At 37.6% G+C, this 23,882-nt stretch overlaps 1 pseudogene; it reads left to right on the forward strand.

Moving 5' to 3' along the window:
* The first annotated feature begins 22,269 nt into the window (after nucleotides 1-22,269).
* LOC103232243 (prohibitin-2 pseudogene) lies at nucleotides 22,270-23,191 on the forward strand (annotated as a pseudogene).
* Nucleotides 23,192-23,882: the final 691 nt, after the last annotated feature.

A 23,882-nucleotide genomic window follows, 5' to 3' on the forward strand; every position in this document is an offset into this window, starting at 1 on the left:
TTTTTTTTTTTTTTTTTGAGATAGAGTCTCATTCTGTCACCCAGGCTAGAGTGCAGTGGTGTGATCTTGGCTCACTGCAGCCTCAACTTCCCTGGCTCAAGCAATCCTCCTACCTCAGCCTCCCAAGTAGCTGAGACTACAGACACACACCACCATGTCCCGCTAATTTTTATACCTTTTGTAGAGACAGAGTTTTGCCATGTTGTCCAGGCTGGTCTTGAACTCTTGGGCTCAAGCGATCCACACACCTCAGCCTCCCAAAATACTGGGATTACAGGTGTGTTCTACTGTGCCTGGCCAACCTAAGCTGTTTTAGATCAACTCGTTCTGTTCAAATTTGCTTGGATCTCTTCTCATTGGACAATAAGGCATTTCTGGGTTCATTCACTGCCATTAGCAAATGACTAGTTTCTTTTGGCAACCGTAGCTTGGTCTCAGCAAAGGCATGTCTTTGGGTCACACCACTATACTCTAGTTGCCCGACTTGTATAGGAAAAGCATTCCCAATGCTTTCTTTATCAGAAAAGAGACAAACCTAATGTTGTGGTTAAGATACATCTTGAAAAATTCTTCCACGTTTGAAATGTTACTCTCCATGTAACACAAAGTTACCTTTGGCCTATTGGAAATCTTGACTCTAATTTCTTGTTTTGGTATAGTCACACCTTCCTTACAAAATGGAAATTTGTTTTGGAAATATTATTTGTGTCAAGTACAAAACATTTTTGAATGGCTGCTTCTGGCAAATGTGGGCCTCATGAGAAAATCACAAAGGAATCTGGCTGTGTTTAATCTAGTGACTCTCATGTAATATTATGGAAATAATAAATTTGAAACAAGGGAAATAGAGGAGTTCTGGTGTTTCCCAGGGACTTTAGGAATTGTCATATATATATAAAAGTGTGTGTGTGTGTGTGTGTGTATATATATATATATATCTCACCTATGTTGACATTACTGTGAGATGTATGAAGATAAATAAGCATGATTTCTGCCTTCATACTGCTTAAAAAAGATAAACTATATATCCTGAAAATCATAGTCTGAATATGGTAAATGTCATTAAAAATGTACAAACTAATTGTTAAAGGGGTTTGGAGATTACAAATTATTTCCAGCAACAGGAATCTGCAATATCTTATTCAGTAACAAAAATTAAATATTTGTTGACTGAATGAACGAATGAGTGAGTAAATGATTGTGGGCAAAGAATAGGGCAGCTTCTTGAGTTGAACCTTGAAGAACATAAAGGATTCAAATAGACATAGATAGAAATGGTACTTTCAAAGAAAATAAAAAACACAAGCAAAGATGGGAAAGCCCAAGGGGTAAACTTGGAGTTGGGCCATCCAATTTGGGTTGAGGAGAAGCTTTCTAAAGAGAAGATAGGATCATACTGTGGATAGACTAAAATGAAAAGGTAAACATGTGTGTGTTTTCATACCAGCCACTTCCTCTATGGCACATTTAACCCAGTCCTTGTTATTTTCTGGAACTCTTCTACCTGTCTGAATCTTTCTTAAAAATACACAGTATTTAGCTTCCACTCCAAAGCAGGGTTGTCATCAAAAGGAAATTCATGCCTTCATCTTCGACTCCTGACACCTGAAACATACCCCCACCACCAAGGTGTACCCTGACCTTGATTATGGCCTTGTTATTCTGATAATCTGAAAATGAACAGTCCTGGCCTTAGCAGGCTTTACTTTCATAATTATTCTTAAAACTGGCTACTCTAGCACTCCTTTTCTTCACATATGATATCTTTCTCCACTCACTTCCTGCAAGGTCAAACCGTGAGTTTCTATCTTCATGGAAGTTAAATATAGTCTGGGAAAATAAGGATAGACCTTAGCCCTTCACATTCTGGTCATTTCATGGAAATTAATATTATCTATTCATGAATAAATCAATCAAGGGAAGTCATGCTGAATTAGAATTAGAAGTAGCATTTGTTTCACATGCTGTGCACAAATGTACATTCACGGGGACAAATCGTTCTACACGTCCAGGAAATTTTTAAGCCTCTGTGCTTCAATGAAATGAATGTTTATTTCATTTCTGAGCTTCCTGTAAGTGAGTTTTCTGGACTTTCAGTTTTCCACTGTGTTCCACAACTCTAAGAAACCTTTCCAATGTAACATAGTATACAGAGCATGTATAATTCTGAACTCTTTGGAAGTCTCATGTTTTGTGACCCTAACTTTTCTAGGTGCCAAAGATGATTGAATGATATAAAATTGCAGGCCCAAACGTTTCCCAACTTAGGTAAAGTTCCTTATAAGCGTTAAGTGGCATGATTCTGTTTATTATACTTCATAATTCCAAATGTCCAACCCCTCAAAAACAAGATCCATGCCTTATTATATTCTATATCTCCAGTACATAATACATAGTAACTGCACAAAGATAAGTTACTACTGCTGAATGGTGCTGAGGAAAGGAGATAATCATTCTCAAAAATATACCAGTGAAATACATTTGATTATCTCCTTCCATTTAATCCATTCTTAATTCTCCACTGTACATGACTTTGTCCTTCATTTGGGGACATTGTGTAAATTTTAAAAAGGTGTTTCTTCCTTAAGTAAAAATAAATAAATCAATGTATTATTGCACAACCAGAACAAACATACGTGGCTGCCCTACATGGAGGAGGCAGGCATGGATGAATCCACAAATACATCCATACTCTTGCCAGCTCTCACACACCTTGGATGTGCTGGGATACACATTCTATAGGAAATGTTTGCATTTTGAGCCCCTGTCACTGATGCGCAGATAAGGTGACTGTATCAGGTTTGGGATATTTCTAGGAGTTTAGTTTAGAATGAGACTGTGAAAGTGGTGAGTAACAGAGAAAAGCATCCTCGGGATACATCTGAAGTGCAGTCTGGATAAGGAGCAATGGCATACATATGTGTTTGACAGCAAATGTGTGCATGTGTGCTCTCCCAAGTGTGTAAAGTAGATGTATGTGCTACTATGAGTTTTCATTGGATGGTGCTCTTCTCTGCTTCCTTAGAACTTGCTTAAGACATGTGAAATCTCCATGCTTCTGTCCCCTTCTCATATGTTAGTATCTATCCATAATATGAAAAGTCTCCCTTTTAGGTAGACCATCCATTGGCACTTGACAACCTGAACACCTATATATAGCAGCCCTATCCTCATCAATGAGATTTTATCTGATCTTTGTGTAATCAACAATATTGAGGAAAATCTGGGCACCTGGTAGTCCTTTTTTGTTTCTGTTGTTACCTTTGGGTAGTGGCGGGTAGGAGTGGGTTTTAGCCCTGCTCAACTTGCCTCTCTAGAACAACTGCAGCCGATATTGCCAACCATGTAATATTTGGTGCTTGACACGTTCCAAGGCCATTTTCTTTGGACATTACAAAATATCTGTTCACCAGAGGAAAGTTAAATTTCTTCGCATTATTCACAGATTACTAAGATTATCCTGGAACTTCAGCTGCAGAGTAACTCATTTTCCTAAATGCTTTTGTGTAATAATGTTTCCTCTTCTATATAAATGCAATATATTCTAGGTAAGTCAAACATAAACAGAGCCACTAGTATATTTTATAAAGACAGTATTATTCTCTTATGAGAAGTAATTAACGCCTTTTCAGAAGTTAATGAATTAGTTTCTATTTTGCAATTTGGTTGAATTAATCCATGAGGCTAATTGCATTTTTTCAATGAATCCCATTTCCAGATGATGGTTTCCACATAATGAAGGCTTCTCTTTGGAAGTTCACTTTGTAGACTCACTCAATCTGATGAATATATTATACATTTTCTGGACATCTACAAATATAAATGATTAATACGAGTTACTATAAAAGATGAGAAAATAAAGACACAGTTCATAACTATGAATGAGGTGAGGTGATTGAGGGCATATGAGACACACCTGGATTTTACTTTATGTCATGTGTGTAATGAAAAAACTGCTAGGTTTTTTATTCATTTTACAAATATTAAATTATATTCTAATTTTTTTTAATTTTTATTTTTTTATTATTATACTTTGAGTTCTAGGGTACATGTGCATAACGTCCAGGCTTGTTACATATGTATACTTGTGCCATGTTGGTGTGCTGCAGCCATCAACTCGTCAGCACCCATCAACTCATCATTTACATCAGGTATAACTCCCAGTGCAATCCCTCCCCCCTGCCCCCTCCCCATGATAGGCCCCGGTGTGTGATGTTCCCCTTCCTGAGTCCAAGTGACCTCATTGTTCAGTTCCCACCTATAAGTGAGAACATGTGGTGTTTGGTTTTCTGTCCTTGTGATAGTTTGCTAAGAATGATGGTTTCCAGCTGCATCCATGTCCCTACAAAGGACACAAACTCATCCTTTTTTATGGCTGCATAGTATTCCATGGTGTATATGTGCCACATTTTCTTAATCCAGTCTGTCACTGATGGACATTTGGGTTGATTCCAAGTCTTTGCTATTGTGAATAGTGCCGCAATAAACATACGTGTGCATGTGTCTTTATAGCAGCATGATTTATAGACCTTTGGGTATATACCCAGTAATGGGATGGCTGGGTCATATGGTACATCTAGTTCTAGATCCTTGAGGAATCACCATACTGTTTTCCATAATGGTTGAACTAGTTTACAATCCCACCAACAGTGTAAAAGTGTTCCTATTTCTCCACATCCTCTCCAGCACCTGTTGTTTCCTGACTTTTTAATGATCGCCATTCTAACTGGTGTGAGATGGTATCTCATTGTGGTTTCGATTTGCATTTCTCTGATGGCCAGTGAGTTCATATGGAACCAAAAAAGACCCAGCATCTCCAAGACAATCCTAAGTCAAAAGAACAAAGCTGGAGGCATCACGCTACCTGACTTCAAACTATACTACAAGGCTACAGTAACCGAAACAGCATGGTACTGGTACCAAAACAGAGATATAGACCAATGGAACAGAACAGAGTCCTCAGAAATAATACCACACATCTACAGCCATCTGATCTTTGACAAACCCCAGAAAAACAAGAAATGGGGAAAGGATTCCCTATTTAATAAATGGTGCTGGGAAAATTGGCTAGCCATAAGTAGAAAGCTGAAACTGGATCCTTTCCTTACTCCTTATACGAAAATTAATTCAAGATGGATTAGAGACTTAAATGTTAGACCTAATACCATAAAAATCCTAGAGGAAAACCTAGGTAGTACCATTCAGGACATAGGCATGGGCAAAGACTTCATGTCTAAAACACCAAAAGCAACAGCAGCAAAAGCCAAAATTGACAAATGGGATCTCATTAAACTAAAGAGCTTCTGCACAGCAAAAGAAACTACCATCAGAGTGAACAGGCAACCTACAGAATGGGAAAAAATTTTTGCAATCTACTCATCTGACAAAGGGCTAATATCCAGAACCTACAAAGAACTCAAACAAATTTACAAGAAAAAAACAAACAACCCCATCAAAAAGTGGGCAAAGGATATGAACAGACATTTCTCAAAAGAAGACATTCATACAGCCAACAGACACATGAAAAAATGCTCATCATCACTGGCCATCAGAGAAATGCAAATTAAATTATATTCTAATGTAATTTTTTTCAAACTAAGATTTGCAAAGATTTTTATATTCCTACCATAACTAAAGAAAAAAAAATAAGAATAAAAGAATCTGGAGATGGTATTGAAAGTTGGCAAGCCTTCAATGGCCAAGAAAATATAACTAGGTAGCAAGAAATGGGTCTCTAGGAGGAGAAGAATGGCAAGAACAGGGCTGGAAAATATGAAAGCAAATGGCCTATAGTGGGGCATTTAGGAGGACATTCTTGGCCAGTGGTTGTGTTCTCAAAAGTGGAGTTGCCTTGGAAGGCTAAAACCAGACTAAAGATACTTTGGACAGTAAAATTAGGTATTAGGTCTCCTGTGACCAAATCTCACATCCTTCCCCATCTTAAATCAATTCAGGGGGAAACCAATTTAGTTCAATAAATTTCTGTAGTGAATTTATCACTTCTCATATCACTCCCTTTTCACCTGTAATAGATTTTCCCCGTCCCAGTCAAGCTTTTCCTTCACTTACCGATTTTTCTATTTTTCTTCTTTTTTATATAACATGAAGAAAAAAACCCTCTTGCTTCAAAATATAAAGAGAAGGGCTGGGTGGAACCCAGACCCTGGCAGGGGTAGTGGGTCCCTTAACATGCTTCGACACTATGGGAGTGAGAAGACCAAGAGGAGTGTGGCATATTTGGTGCACTGACTCAGGAGAGTGGTCCATGCAGTTAGATGTTCAACATATAATCACCCTTGGACACGTGGATCCACAACATCAGGATCAGAAAACTGTTAATATTGTACTTAGTGTTGGGATTTTGATGCCTACCTTCAAGACATACAAAGGAATGGATCTTGTAAATTATATCTTTAAAAAAGACAATTTAAAGAAATTATACATTTCAAATCCTGAAATTGAACGAATGAGGTACACAACTGAAGGAAATGGAACTGTCCAAAATTTCATGAGAAAACAGTTGTGGCACATATTGGTGAATTGATAAATGTTACTTCATTAAGGGATAAAGCTTCTATGTCATGGTATTAATCGGTCAACAAGTTCTGATAGTGAAAGGATTACCCACTTACTGGTGTATGCCCCTCCTCAAGAATGAGATGAAAGTTGACTGAGAAGCAAAAATTAAAAACTTACTGAAGGTGGCATTTCCTTTCTGTTTAGAGAACTTCTTCTGACCATTATTTTAGAGTAACAAATTGTCTTAGTTTTTCTTCATCTGAGAATGTTTTGATTTTTTTTCCTCTGCTTTATTCCTGAAGGATATTTTAGCTGGTTATAGGATTGTGGGTTGACAGTTTTTTTTTTTTTTTTCTTTAACACCTGAAAATTGTTGTACCACTTCCTTTTGTCTTCAATGATTTCTGATGGAAAAAAAAAAAAATTCCATCATTCAACCTGTTCTCTCCCTGTATGGTAAAGTATTGTTTATCCTCTGGCTGTTTTCAAGACTTTTTCTTTGTCTTTAGTTTTCACAAGTTGAATCATGATGTGACTTGACACATATTTCTTTGGGTTCCCTTGTTCAAGATTTGCTCAACTTCCGAATATATGTGTGTATGTTTTTCTCCATGTTTGATAACTTTTCAGCCATTTTTTCTTTGAATATTCTTTCAGCCCTACTCTCTCCTCTCCTCTCCTCTCCCTTTGTTACTCCAATGATACTAATGTTGAATATCATTATTATTATTATTTCATAGGTCCCTGTGAGCTCCATTAGGGTTTTTTTTCTTTTTAAGTCTATTATCTCTTTGTTATTTGGCTTGTGTAATTTCCTCTCTTCTATCTCCAGTTCACTGATTCTTCCCTCTAACTCCTCCATTCTGCTCTTAAGCTCATGTACTGAGATTTTTATTTTGGTTACTATATTTTCCATTTCAAAATTTTCCATTTGATTCTTTTTCTTTTTATCAAATGGAAAAAAAAGTACTATTTCTTTGCAGATACTTTCTATGTATTTGTTTCAGGTGTGCTTATAATTGCTTGTTGAAGCATTTTTATCAAAACTGCTTTAAAAATATTTGTCAGCTTTACTACCATTGGGCAATATTGAAAGGACTGACTCTCCACTAGGCCTAAGCTGACATCACCCCAGCAGGGAGTCAGACCAGCACCTTGTGTTGCCAGGTGGGAATGGAAGTCCAGGCTCCCCAAGTGTTCTTCTCCACTGACGCAGCTGAGGGAGAAACTTCTAATCAGCCAATGGGGATATAAACCTTGGCTCCTTACTTGGCCTTCTATAACACCAAAGATGTTGGAGTACCTCATTACAGGCTCACACACAAGTTAGTCTAGGTGCCCCACTCAGCCTTAGATGAGTGGAACCATAGCTTTTTCTGTATTTGGCTAGAGTAGAGGTATCATTGTCTCAAAGTTTTCTGTCTTATTAAAACGTCCCCTTTCTTGTCCTTTGGCTAGAGAGAGCAGACTTTTGTTGGGGCTTTATTTTATCTGTTCCCATTGGCATTCCAAGATCATCTGTTTCTTCAAGTCTGGGATATATGAAACCAAAATAAAATGCAGGAAAGTCACCACTATGTAGTTCCTCAAGTCCCAAGGTCCTATCTCATCTACAATCTTCCCTCTTCCTTTTAGTTTTCCTATGTTCTATATATAATGTCCAGAGCTTTAAGCTGCAGAAGGCATAGAAAAAAGTATTTTTTTTACTCTTTAAATTTTATTTATTTATTTAAAATTTTTATATTATTATTACGCTTTAAGTTCTGGGATATATGTGGAGAACGTGCAGGTTTGTTACATAGGTATACACGTGCCATGGTGGTTTGCTGCACCCATCAACCTCTCATCTACATTAGGTATTTCTCCTAATGCTATCCCTCCTCTAGCCCCCCACCTCCAACACGCCCTGGTGTGTGATGTTCCCCTCCCTGTGTCCGTGTGTTCTCATTGTTCCACTCCTACTTATGAGTGAGAACATGCGGTGTTTTGTTTCCTGTTCCTGTTTTAGTTTGCTGAGAATAGCGGTTTCCAGCTTCGTCCATATCCCTACAAAGGACGTGAACTCATCCTTTTTTATCACTGCATAGTATTCCATGGTGTGTATGTACCACATTTCTTTATCCAGTCTATCATTGATGGACATTCGGGTTAGTTCCAAGTCTTTGCTATTGTGAACAGTGCCACAGTAAATATATGTGTGCATGTGTCGTTATAGCAGAATCATTTATAATCCTTTGGGTATAAACCCAGTAATGGGATTCCTGGGTCAAATGGTATTTCTGGTTCTAGATCCTTGAGGAATTGCCACACTATCTTCCACAATGATTGAACTAATTGACACTCCCACCAACAGTGTAAAAGTGTTCCTATTTCCCCACATCCTCTCCAGCATCTGTTGTTTCCTGACTTTTTAATGATTGCCACTCTAACTGGCATGAGATGATATCTCATTGTGGTTTTGATTTGCATTTCTCTAAGGACCAGTGATGATGAGCTTTTTTTCATGTTTGTTGGCTGCATAAATGCCTTCTTTTGAGAAGTGTCTGTTCATATCCTTTGCCCACTTTTTGATGGAGTTGTTTATTTTTTTCTTGTAAATTTAATTTCCTTGTAGATTTTGGATATTAGCCCTTTGTCAGATGGATAGATTGGAAAAATTTTCTCCCAATTTTTAGGTTGCCTCTTCACTCTGATGATAGTTCCTTTTGCTGTGCAGAAGCTCTTTAGTTTAGTTATATCCCATTTGTCAATTTTGGCTTTTGTTGCCATTGCTTTTGGTGTTTTAGTCATGAAGTCTTTGCCCATGCATATGTCCTGAATGATATTGCCTAGGTTTTCTTCTAGGATTTTTATGGTTTTAGGCCTTACACTTAATTATTTAATCCATCTTGAGTTAATTTTTGTATAATGTGTAAGGAAGGGGTCCAGTTTCAGTTTTCTACATATGGTTAGCCAGTTTTCCCAACACCATTTATTAAATAGGGAATCCTTTCCCCATTGCTTGTTTGTGTCAGGTTTGTCAAAGATCAGATGGTTGTAGATGTGTGGCATTATTTCTGAGGCCTCTGTTCTGTTTCAGTGGTCTATATATCTGTTTTTGGTACCTGTACCATGCTGTTTTGGTTACTGCAGCCTTGTAGTATAATTTGAAGTCAGGCAGCGTGATTCCTCTAGCTTTGTTCTTTTTGCTTAGGATTGTCTTAGCTATACCTGCTCTTTTTTGTTTCTATATAAAATTTAAAGTAGTTTTTTTTTTCTAATTTTGTGAATAAAGTCAATGGTAGCTTGATGGGGATAGCATTGATTCTATAAATTAGTTTGGGCAGTATGGCCATTTCCACGATACTGATTCTTCCTAGCCATGAGCATGGAATGACTTTCCATTTGTTTGTGTCCTCTCTTATTTCCTTGAGCAATGGTTTGTAATTCTCTTTGAAGAGGTCCTTCACATCCCTTGTAAGTTGTATTCCTAAGTATTTTATTCTCTTTGTAGCAATTTTGAATGAGAGTTCACTCATGGTTTGGCTCTCTGTCTATTACTGGTGTATAGGAATGCTTGTGATTTTTGCACATTGATTTTGTATTCTGAGACTTTGCTGAAGTTGCTTAGCATCTTAAGGAGATGTTAGGCTGAGACAATTGGGTTTTCTAAATACACAATTATGTCATCTGCAAACAGAGACAATTTGACTTTCTCTTTTCTTATTTGAATACCCTTTATTTCTTTCTCCTGACTGATTGCCCTGGCCAGAACTTTCAATACTATGTGGAATAGGAGTGGTGAGAGAGGGCATCCTTGCCTTGTGCCAGGTTTCAAAGGGAGTGCCTCCAGCTTTTGCCCATTCAGTATGATATTGGCTATGTGTTTGTCATAAATAGCTCTTTTAATTTTCATATATATTCCATCAATACCTAGTTTATTGAGAATGTGTAGACTGAAGAGGTGGTGAATTTTTACATCCAGCCAAGCTAAGCTTTATAAGGAGAAATAAAATCCTTTACAGACAATCAAATGCTGAGAGATTTTGTCACTGTCACACCCACCTTGTGCAGCTCCTGAAGGAAACACTTAATATAGAAAGGAAAAACCAGTACCAGTCACTGCAAGAACATACCAAATTGAAAAGATCATTGACAATATGAAGAAATTGTATCAACTGATGGGAAAAATAACCAGCTAGCCTCATAATGACAGAATCAAATTTGCACATAACAATATTAACCTTAAATGTAAATTGGCTAAATGGCACAATTAAGAGACACAGAGTGGGTAATTGGATAAAAAGTCAAGACCCATTGGTCTGCTGTATTCAGGAGACTCATCTCATGTGCAAAGACACACATAGGGTCAAAATAAAGGGATAGAGAAACATTTACCAAGCAAATGGAAAGAAAAACAAACAGAGATTGCAATGCTACTCTCCAACAGAACAGACTTTAAACCAACAAAGATCAAAAAAGACAAAGAAAGATATTTTTCACTGTTTTTATTTTGTTTCATTGACATATTTTCGAAATGGAAAATAGTGTTTTTGTGGTGTGGTAATTTTACATATTTCTTAATAATTCTCCACGTGACTTTTTATGTCATGAGTTTCTAAAGTTTGAATTAAGTTTTGACCCATTGGATCACAAATATCGTTTAGTTGCTTCAAAAATAATGTAAATAAGGTATTATAAACTACAGATAATCTTAAAATGTGTTTTTAAGGGTTATATTTTACACCGACTAAACTAAGCCTACCTTTGTTTTTTTTTTTTTTTTTTTGTTTGTTTGTTTGTTTGTTTGTTTTGATATGTGAAGGAGTCTCACTCTTATCACCCAGGCTAGAGTGCAATGGTACAATCTTGGCTCAGTGCACCCTCCACTTCAAGTGGTTCTCCTGCCTCAGCCTCCCAACTAACTGAGACTACAGGCACCCACCACCAAGCCTGGCTAAATTTTGTATTTTTTTTTTCTTTTTTAGTAGAGATGGGGTTTTATGTTGGCCAGGGTGGTCTCATACTCCTGACCTCAGGTGTTCTCAACCTCCCAAAGTGATGGTATTACAAATGTGAGCCACTGTGCCCAGTCTAAGCCTACATTTTCATTACCTCTTTCTGATGCCTTGGTGTAAAATGCATAAGGCAAGCATGTTAAAAATGTAAAGACTCTGAGTTTCTTTACTATTCTTCATTAATCTTTCTTGTATATTACACATATTTTCATTCAGCTATTGCTAATATTGAGGAAATGTTTTATATCCTTTCTCGATTACAAGCAACACTTTAACTTTCTTTGTCTTTTGTAGTGAACATATGGCTTTGCTTAGGACAAGCTGAATTTTCACATTAAGTATGTCTTGAATGTGTGTGAGACATGTCTGGTATCTGCCAAGGTAACTAATTTTGCTGTCCATATCATTTGTTTTTCCATGTACAGATTTTCCAGCTGCTGGTTTCCAGCTTTTAGTGACGGTTCTGTTTTTGCCAATGAAGACATTATTTCTTATTTGTTCATTGACACAGAAAAGGGGTCAGAAGTTAGTTGTGTCTCCACATAGATTAAACATTCCTTCAGTTAAAAGTTTGGCAGCATTTCCAAATATCTGTGTTACAAATGACATGGGCATGAATCCCTAACCCCTAGATGTATAGCTATAACCCTCAGCAGGTTAACTCTGCCACATAACCCTTTTGGATGTGTTCTGGAAACTCCAGTGTGAAGGAAAGTATACATACACACACACAAACACACACACACACAGTGATTTTACTAGGGATTTTTACTGTTGGCAGTAGCCTAGTTTTCTGCTGAGTAGCTAATTTCCACAAACCAATGAGTTTGTCTTCAATAAAATAAAAAGTAGCTTTTCCTCATGAAAACGCCAGAGACCTCTGACCACAGTAAGACCCACATAATATTCACGAAAACTTTCACAAGGAATGGGGCTCTGGTAGAGTAGTAAGATTTTTGTAATCAACCTAAAAACCCACTATGTTGCATTACCACATTTTACTGACAGTCTACACTGTCTACAATACTGCTTTTTCAAAATATATTTCCCTAAAATTATTTGGAAGACTGCTATTGTTTCTGATAAAACAATGATGCAATACATTAATCTATTTCAACTGTCTAGGCCAAATAGTAATCCATAGCAGAAATGAGAGGATAATTATTCTCATATTTTAAGCAGAAATACTATAAGACACTGACCCAAGGACTCCCATTGAAAAATAACTGATAAGGCAAGAGGTCACCAATGATGTCCAACTATCCTGGAGATAGTAAATGATAGCAATGATAGATAAGCCAAATGAGCAGAGAAGCATATGAAGAGGAAGAAATTTGGTGACATAAAGTTTTTGGAATTCAAGACAAAGAAAGGCATGAAAACAGGTAAGGAGTTTGAAGTTTCTGAAGAGCAAAGGGATAGAAGGAACAGGAATGTGCCTGGGGTTGGGTAGTAAGAGAAAAAGGCAGTATGTAGGAGTATTTACAGTTCCCTCTAAGGGGCTTCCTACCTACAATCTTACTGTCCTTCATTCTTATTATCTTCCAGTGCCTACATAAACAAGTCAAAATGGAAGGTTGGAACTTAATAGAAATAATTATTATCCCTAATATAAAGCATACTGTTTGCCAGACACTTTTCTAAGTATTTCTAGTAATTTTTTACTGAATCCTTGTAACAACCTTATGAGATTGGTATTATTATTATCTCTATGTTGCAGATGAATAAACCAATATAGAGAGGCTGAGTTATTTCTCACACAGTTAAGTAAATGATGTAATCAATATTCTAATTCAAGCAGTCTTAAGGCACCGTTTCTTCTCCATACTCATCTAGCCATGTAAGGAACTCTCCTGCACTTTCTAAAAGAATGTATTGAAAATTGCCAAACAAAGCCTAACAAGTTGGGAGTAAATATCAGAAATATGGTCAAACAAAAATTAAAAGAGTAGAGCATACACCAGTTAGAAAACAGTCTTTTGTGTACACAGATTAAGCAAATTGTCAATGCCTACATGGGGAAAAATACCTTCACAAATAGAAAGTATATTATTAGCAACTCATTCTCTTGGCTTAAAATCTAGATCTCTGAGAAAATGTAAATCCATCCTAGAAGAGATAACCCAGTAAGACTTTCCCTTTAGTTACATCTCAATGCACATCCACTTATTTGATTCTTTACAAAATGTCCACCTTGATAGTAGAACAAGACAATGTGGAAAGCATGAAATCACTGTGGACAAGAAAGAGAAGGCTGGATTGAGCTCCAACTGTGCTGCTTTTACAACTTGGACAAGGGCCCAACCCAGAAAAAGTGAAGAGATAGAAACTGGTGCATTACAGTTCAGCCGTGAACATCAATCTTTGTTAAAGCAGAAAGCTTTGGCAAAGAATAAAATAATATTAAGATAATGAGGGATGTTGAGAGAGATTCAGACATATGCTAGGCCAATTGACTTTATAGCAGGAGGTACAAAGGCTCACCTATAGATGCCCCAAAACCCAAGAGGAGGGGAAATAAATCCCTAGCTATAAAAAGAGAGGGAAATAATAGCAAGATTTGTAAACAGATTACAAATGTTATGTAGGGGAATGTTTTCTACATTATTCAATACTTTATCTTTCTTCTATTAAGATAAAATATAAGCCTATATGTGAAAAAATTTCAAGTTAAATACCCAGTCATTTAATGTTCCCCAAAATAAAAGCAAGCAGTTTTTCCAGAAGGACACCCTAGCCTCAATTTGTAACAACATCCTTAGTTTATCACACGGATAGTTTCCACAGCTGGAAGACATTAGGGTTGTCCAAGTCAACAGCTTTTCATAAGCCAGAAAGAAAAGAATTTTCAGTGTTTGTTAAGATATATGAAAACTGGAGTCTTAATTCTTGCTTAGAATTAAAGGGACTTAAGATGAGAGGAAATGATCAGGAAAAAAATGTTAAAGTGTTATAAAAGGCTAATCACTGTTGGACCATGTTGGAAACAGAACCAAACAGAAAACCACTATAGATTCATAGGTAACATGCAGCAAAAAGATGTTGGAAAGGCTAATGAACTTTATATTAGACCTAAAGGTTTGGTTTTGTTTGCCGAGGATATTTGCCATTAGATCTTTCACTTCATTCTGCCTGCTCTTCTGCTCACATGCTTGCATTCAACAGTGCCTGAGTAATTACTCTATCCAGGGAAAATCCTCTACTAGATTGTGCGAGTTAGCCAAGTTTTATGTCAGCACTCTTTATTTTCTTCTCGGGGTTCTTTTTGTTCCTTTTCATTCCACTCCATTTTCACTTCTTTCCACCCTACCAGATCTAAGATTGGTTCCTGTGAAGCTGTACATGTTAAATGCATTTGTTCTTTCAAGAGTAACTCATCAGTATCTTTAAGGAGAACTCCAGTAACACACACTTGGGAGAGTAAATAATCCAGACCTGGATCTTACCATTGAGAAGTTCATAATCAATGGCAATCACATTTACTTGCATTAGTCTCTAAAATGCTAAACATGAATATGTCTATTTCTGCAGGAAAACTTTAAATAAACCATAAGTAGGAATGTTCAGTCCATGGACAATTCTGTTTACCAATATTATATTAAGACCTGAGATTAAGAGGTTGATGCAAAAGTAATTGCAGTTTTTGCTATTACTTTTAATGGCAAAAACCACAATTACTATTGTGCCAACGTGATATCATCTTAACTGTCCATGTTTCTTTATTCATTTTTGAAGAAGAAGTCAGAGCTGCTGCTTGTAAACTTTCTGAACAACCCTTCAAATGCAGAGACACTGAAACAGAACTCTTTAAAAATAAAAACCTTTAAATGGATATAATGGAACTGGGTATTGGTATAGCTGTCTATACTAATGAATGAGTAAATAGTTGATGGAAACCTGGTATTATTGTATGATTTTAATGTTTCATTTCAGTAACTGTAAAAAAAGGAAAACCTGGCTGGGTGCGGTGGCTCAAGCCTGTAATCCCAGCACTTTAGTAGGCCGAGGCAGGTGGATTACCTGAGATCAGGAATTCAGGACCAGCCTGGCTAACAAGGTGAAACCCCATTTCTACTAAAAATACAAAAAATTAGCCAGGTGTGGTGACACGCGCCTGTAATCCCAGCTACTCGGGAGGCTGAGGCAGAAGAATAGCTCGAACCTGGGGGTGGAGGCTGCAGTGAGCGGAGATCCTGCCATTACACTCTAGCTTGGGCAACAAGAGCGAAACTCCGTCTCAAAAAAAAAAAAAAAGGAAAACCTGACAAGTGAAATTTAGATGTTCTATTATTTGCAGATGGCATTACAAATGGAAAGGCAAAAAGGTAAAATTAAACATTTTAATTTTATGGTTTTTCAGTCACTGTTTAAAGGTTTGCTGAGGTATGATTGCTAAAAGAATGTGGAATGTTGAACAATTATATTCCGGGGAATTAAGAATCACTTGAGAGAAGTACAGCTCTGATCAGAGCAAGTTTAGGAATTTTAAACAATTTCCACCCTTCAATAGAAAATGGTAAAATAAAACTCAGCACTCAATTGTTCATGACATCATTCAGCAAAAATTCATTGAGCATCTACTATGTGCCACGTGTGGAGTTAAATTGAGTTTCATCTCTGATTTCTTTGAGTAATGTTTTGTAATTCTCTTTGTAGAGATCTTTCACCTCCTTGGTTAGCTGTATTCTTAGATATTTTACTCTTGTTGTGGCTACTGTGAGTGGGACTGCATTCTTCATCTGGGTCTCAGCTTGGATGTTGTTTGTGTAAAGGAATGTTATTAATTTTTGTACATTAATTTTGTATCCTGAAACTTTGCTGAAGTTGTTTATCAGTTCCAGGAACTTTTGAGGGGAGGCTATGGTGTTTTCTAAGTATAGAATAATATCATCTGAAAACAGGGATAGTTTGACTTCCTGTATTCTTATTTTGACACAAACAAATGGAAAAACATTTAATGCTCATAGATATAAATAATCAATATTGTTAAAATGCCCATACTGTCCGAAGCAATTTACAGATTCAATTCTATTCCTATCAAAGGAGACATTGACATTCTTCACAGAACTATAAAAAACTACTTTAAAATTCATATGGAACCATAAAAGAGCCTGAATAGCCAAGGCGATCTAAACAGAAATAACAAAGGTGCAGGCAGCACATTACCTGACTTCAAACTGTACTATGAGCAAACAGTAACAAAAACAGCATGGTACTGGTACAAAAACAGTTATATAGACCAATAAATAGAACAGAATAGAAAGCAAAGAAATAATGCCACACACATACAACAAAATTGACAAAAACAAGCAATGGGGAAAGGTCTCTCTATTCAATAAATGGTTCTGGGATAACTGTCTAGCCATATGCAGATGACTGAAACAGGATTTCTTCCTTACACTATATACAAAATCACCTCAAGGTGTATTAAAAACTTAAATGTAAAACCTAAAATATATAAAAACCCAAAAGACAACCTAGACAATACCAGTCTGAACATAGAAACTGGCAAAGATTTCATGATGAAGATGCCAAGAGCAATTGTAACAAAAACAAAAATTAACCAATGGGACCTGATTAAACTAAAGAGCTTCTGCATAGCAAAATAAACTATCAACAGAGTGAACAGATACCCTACAGAATAGCATAAAATATTTGCAAACTATGCATCCAACAGAGATCTAATATTCAGCATCTATAAGGAACTTAAACAAATATATGAGAAAAAAATAACTCCATGAAAAAGTTGACAAAATATCTAAACAAATATTTTTCAAAATAAGTCATACATGTGGCCAAAAGGCATATGAAAAATGCTCAACATCACTAATTATTAGATAAATGCAGATCAAACCCACAATGAGATATCATCTCACACCATTCAGAATGGCTAGTATTAAAACGTCAAAAAGTAACAGATGCTGGCGATGTGGTGAAGAAAAAGAAAGCTTATACACTGCTGGTGGGAGTGTAAATTAGTTCAGCCATTGCAGAAAGCAGTTTGGTGATTTCTCAAAGACTTAAAATAGAATTACCATTTGACCCAGCTATCCCATTATTGGGTATAAGAATCATTCTACCATAAAGACACATGGATATGTTGTTCATTGTGACACTGTTCACAATAGCAAAGTCATGGAATCAACCTAAATATCCATCAACAGTAGACTGGATAAAAAATGTGGTACATATACACAATGGATTATTATACTGGCATAAGAAACAATAAGATCATTTCCTTTGCATCAACATGGATGGAGCTGGAGGCCATTATCCTTAGTGAACTACCACAGGAAAACCAAATACTGCATGTTCTCACTTATAAGTGGGAGCTAAATTTTGCATACATGTGGACACAAAGAAGGAAACAACAGATACTAGGGACTACTTAAGCGTGGAGTTGGGGAAGAGAGAGAGGATTCAAGACTACCTATCGAGTACTATACTTATTACCTGGGTGACAAAATAATCTGTACACCAAACCCCCATGGCGCATTATTTACCTATATAACAAACTTGCACATCTAAGCCTAACATAAAGATTAAAAATATAAATTGAGTTTCAAGCAAGGAACGAGGCAGGTTCCACATGTGAGTTTTCTGCCACTATTTCACTATACTTTTGTTGAGAGAGCAGCAAAGCTTCTCTCCTGTCTCAAGATTCAGCTTCTACCCCTCCTGTTGTATTTTCCTCCTTCTTACTTAAATTATAGCGATTCATAAATATTTCACTGTAAAGGGGCTGAATGATTAAGCATGTCAGCTTCATCACTATCAAAGGCCTTGTAATAATACCCCAAATAGCTCAAATTTGATGAGCATTGTGTAAATGCTTTATGTGTATTTGTTTTGTTTAATCCTACAAAACCCTTATAAGGAAGGCACTGTTATTATCTTCCCATTTGGCAGATGAAGACATCAAGTCACAAAATGGATAAATAGCAGTAAAAGTAGCTGAGCCAGGACTGAACCTAGACAATCTGGCTCCAGAACCTGCATTTGTAATCACTAAGATATACCATGCTTCAAAATAGAAAATTACATCAGCATTAGAAAGTGTAATAAAATGATCGCCATTCTGACTGGTGTGAGATGGTATCTCATTGGTGCTGGAGAGGATGTGGAGAAATAGGAACACTTTTACACTGTTGGTGGGATTGTAAACTAGTTCCACCATTATGGAAAACAGTATGGCGATTCCTCAAGGATCTAGAACTAGATGTACCATATGACCCAGCCATCCCATTACTGGGTATATACCCAAAGGATTCTAAATCATGCTGCTATAAAGACACATGCACACGTATGTTTATTGTGGCACTATTCACAATAGTAAAGACTTGGAATCAACCCAAATGTCCATCAGTGACAGACTGGATTAAGAAAATGTGGCACATATACACCATGAAATACTATGCAGCCATAAAAAAGGATGAGTTTGTGTCCTTTGTAGGGACATGGATGCAGCTGGAAACCATCATTCTTAGCAAACTATCACAAGAACAGAAAACCAAACACCACATGTTCTCACTCATAGGTGGGAACTGAACAATGAGATCACTTGGACTCGGGAAGGGGAACATCACACACCGGGGCCTATCATGGGGAGGGGGGCGGGGGGAGGGATTGCACTGGGAGTTATACCTGATGTAAATGACGAGTTGATGGGTGCAGCACACCAACATGGCACAAGTATACATATGTAACAAACGTGCACGTTATGCACATGTACCCTAGAACTCAAAGTATAATAAAAAATAATAATAATAAAATAAAAATAAAAAAAAGAAAGTGTAATAAAAATCACCCGCTCTCTTCCCTCTCTTATCTCCAAATCGGGAGGATTCAGCTGAAATGCTACCTCCTATACTCAGTCCCAGCAAGAAGTCATTATTTCCATTTATAGACCTCTCTAAAGGCACTTTTCATTTTCAACCTGGAGTATAGGACTGCATGAAAACAAAGGCCAAGATGTCGTATATCTGCTCTATTTATTTTCCACCTCAGCCACAATTAGCACATTACCTTAAATATTATGGTTGTTCATTAAATTCCTGTTAAGTGAATTTATTGGATAAAATGGGATAACATATAAATTGATGAATGACAGTTATCTCTCTCTAGACCATATGATTTTTTCATCCCTCACAATGTCATGCACAAGTAGAAACTTAGTACTTCTTGAAACTGTTGAAAAATCTCTAAATTCCTATACTCAAATGAGTACTCTCTCAGAAGTGGAAAAGCATACTGACTACTCTATAAAATTTATCTGGAGGCCACCTCCATGCAGAGTCAACACTAAGCAGGGGTAAGAATCCTGAAACAATGAAATCTGGAAGTATACTCTTCATGTTAATATTTTCCCTATCTCCCAAATCTGTTAAAACTTCAATAATAACAATAACAATAATGTCAGCAAATATAATTTTAACAGTTACCATGTATTTAATATATTCTCTTTTCCAAACACTTACAATTCATCATCTTATTTAATTCTTATTACAACTCTGTGAGGTATTTTTATTTCTAATTTACAAATAAGGACAATCAGGCTCAGGGGTTTAAATGACTGACTTAATGTCACACAGCTCGTAACTGACAGACCTGGGATTCAAACCAAGATCTCTTTGATTCTAAAGCCTGGGCCTTTCTACTTCATCTAATATATTTCTAAACAGACTCATGAGGCTTTTTATTCTCTTCTCTAACATACTACCCAAATACAGATTTTGTAGGCACAGCACCAAATTTTATCATTTTTTTTTTTTTTTTTTTTTTTTTTTTTGGAGACAGCATGGTTGTACGTAAGATCTCAGACACAGGATCAGGCAGATCTGAGTTTGAATACAAGCTCCATCACTAATAAGTTATATATCTTTGGACAAGTGTATTAGTCCATTTTCACACTGTTATAAAAAATACCTGAAACTAAGTAACTTACACAGAAAAGAGTTTTAATTGGCTCATGGTTCCTCAGGCTGTATAGGAGGCATGGTTGGGGAGGCCTCAGAAAACTTTCAGTCATGGTGAAAGGGGAAGCTAGCATGTCTTACACAGTCACAGCAGGAGAAAGAGAGAGAAGGGGAAGGTGCTACACACTTTTAAATAACCAGATCTCATGAGAACTCACTCTCATGAGAACAACAAGGGGGAAATCCACGCATACCCATGATTCAATCACCTCCCACCAGGCCTCTCCTGTAACATTGTGGATTACAATTTGACATGAGATTTGGACTGGAACACAAATCCAAACCATATCAACAAGTTACTTATCCTCTCTGAGTCTCAATTTTCTCATCTGTTAAAGGGGATTAAAACTAGTACCCACTGGGCTATTGTGAGGAAAAATGAGACAATGCATATAAAGACCTCAGAAATAATAATTACTCAGCAAAGGTTACTAATCTTTGCTTTTTCAAAAATATCCTTGCCTGTTTGTCATAATTATACCACATATTGATAATCTGTCAACTTTTTTGATATGGAGGAGATAAAAGAACACTGGTAACTGTTGACTCTTTCAAGCCAAGGATAAAAGTAAACATAATCAACTCTGGTGAATGGGAAAATGGAGACATCAGTGCAGCACTATTCACAATACCAAAACATAGGAGTCGAGCACAGTGGCTCATGCCTGTAATCCCAGCACTTTGAGAGGCTGGGTTGGGAGGATTGCTTGAGCCCAGAAATTTGAGATCACCTGGGCAACTAAGTGTGGCCCTGTCTCTCTATTTAAAAAAATAAACAGTAAAAAAGCATGAAATTGACCTAAATGCCCATCAGTGGTAGACTGGGTAAATAAAATGTGGTACACATACATAGAATACTATGCAGCCATAAAAAAGAATAAAACCATGTGATTTGCAGCAACATGGATGAAGCTGGAATACATTATCCTAAAGAAACTAACAGAGGGACAGAAAATGAAAGACCACATGAAGTGGGAGTGAAACATTGAGTATATACAGACACAAAGAAGGGGTCAACAGACACTGGGGCTTACTTGAGGGTGGAGGGTGAGGATGAAAATACTACCTATCAGTACTATGTTTATTCCCTGAGTGACAAAATTATCTGTGCACCAAACTCCCATAACATGTAATTTATCCATAAAACAAACCTGCACATGTACCCCTGATCCTAAAATAAAAGTTGAAAAAAATCATTATGTCAAGAAGATATCTTTATGTGTACGTTCATCACAGCACTATTCACAATAGCCCAGATGTAGAATCAACCTAAATGTCCATCAATACATGAATGGATAAAGAAAATAGTTGATGCACACAATGGAATACTATTCAGCCATTAAAAAGCATAAAATAATGTTTTATGCAGCAACATGAATGGAACTGGAGGCCATTATCTTACATGAAACTCTGGATTCTTAGAGCGTTAGCATAAGTATCAAATAAGTTGGGTTCTAGTCCTGGCTCTCCAACTTACTAGCTGAGTTATTTTGTTAAATTCTTTAACCTTTCTGTGTCACAGACTTCTTCAACTAAAATACTTTTTTTCAATTTAAAATGTTATGGTGTAAATAATATGTTACACTTAAATAGAATTTCTAATTTATAAAATGTATTTCCGTTTTCTCTCATTTGTTCCTTATAACATCCCTGGGGGGTGCTGGGGAGGTGTTTCTACTGTGCTTGAAAAACTTAGAGGCACTACCTAAGCTGGAGTGGGGTAGAGGCGGGCCGGCACCCCCCTCTGACCTCCGGTGCTGCCGGCCTCAAGATCAGGCATGGCCCAGAACTTGAAGGACTTGCTGGGACGGCTGCCCGCAGGGCCCCGGGGCATGGGCACGGCATTGAAGCTGTTGCTGGGGGCCGGCGCTGTGGCATACAGTGTCCGCGAATCCGTGTTCACTGTGGAAGGCGGGTATAGAGCCATCTTCTTCAATCGGATCTGTGGAGTGCAGCAGGACACTATCCTGGCCGAGGGCCTTCACTTCAGGATCCCCTGGTTCCAGTACCCCATTATCTACGACATTCGGGCCAGACCTCAAAACATCTCCTCTCCTGCAGGCTCCAAAGACCTACAAATGGTGAATATCTCCCTGAGAGTGCTCTCTCGACCCCAATGCTCAAGAGCTTCCTAGCATGTACCAGTGCCTAGGGCTGGACTACGAGGAACGAGTGCTGCCGTCCATTGTCAACGAGGTGCTCAAGAGTGTGGTGGCCAAGTTCAATGCCTCACAGCTGATCACCCAGCAGGCCCAGGTATCCCTGTTGATCCGCCGGGAGCTGACAGAGAGGGCCAAGGACTTCAGCCTCATCCTGAATGATGTAGCCATCACAGAGCTGAGCTTTAGCCGAGAGTACACAGCTGCTGTAGAAGCCAAACAAGTGGCCCAGCAAGAGGTCCAGCGGGCCCAATTCTTGGTAGAAAAAGCGAAGCAGGAACAGTGGCAGAAGACTGTGCAGGCCATGGGTGAGGCTGAGGCTGCCAAGATGCTTGGAAAAGCACTGAGCAAGAACCCTGGCTACATCAAACTTCACAAGATCCGAGCAGCCCAGAATATCTCCAAGACGATCGCCACATCATAGAACCGTATTTATCTCAGGGCTGACAACCTCGTGCTGAACCTACAGGATGAAAGTTTCACCAGAGGAAGTGACAGCCTCATCAAGGGTAAGAAATGAGCCTAGTCACCAAGAATTCCATCCCCAGAGGAAGTGGATCTGCTTCTCCAGTTTTTGAGTAGCTAGCCAGGGGTCCAGCACAGCCCTACCCCACCCTAGTATCATGCGATGGTCCCCCACATCGGTCCCCTGAACCCTTCTAGGATTAAGGAAGACTGAAGACCAGCCCCTTTTCTGGGGAATTACTTTCCTCCTCCCTGTGTTAACTGGGGTTGTTGGGACATTGTGTGACTTCTCAGTGATTTCCTACAGTGTTGTTCCCTCCCTCAAGGCTGGAAGGAGGTAATCACCAACCCAGAAACTCCCAATAAATTTTTATTACTTAACCTGAAAAAAAAAAGAAAAAATTAGAAAACTATGGCCCAGAAAAATTAGAGGATTTGCTTAAGGTTGAACGTCCTTTCCACCACACCATGTTGAATTTAAAACTGAGGCTTTATGGTCAGTTTAATAATCTACTTTTTAAAATCCAGACATCCACGCTAACATCCGTGGAAGGAAACCAAATTTAACATGGCATGTTTTCATTTACCATTAGTAAAAATAATTATGAGACTTCATGGACAAATTTGAGCATGCCTTTATGAGTACAAACTTCTGAACCTAGTTGAAACGGCCCACCCAAACCATATAGTCTCAGCCTGTTGTCTCACTGCACAAATAAAGACTTGAATAAAAGGAGGTTAAAAACCTAAATGAAAGCAAAAATATG

Source organism: Chlorocebus sabaeus, chromosome X (assembly GCF_047675955.1).
Source record: "Chlorocebus sabaeus isolate Y175 chromosome X, mChlSab1.0.hap1, whole genome shotgun sequence".
Classification (NCBI taxonomy): Eukaryota; Metazoa; Chordata; class Mammalia; order Primates; family Cercopithecidae; genus Chlorocebus; species Chlorocebus sabaeus.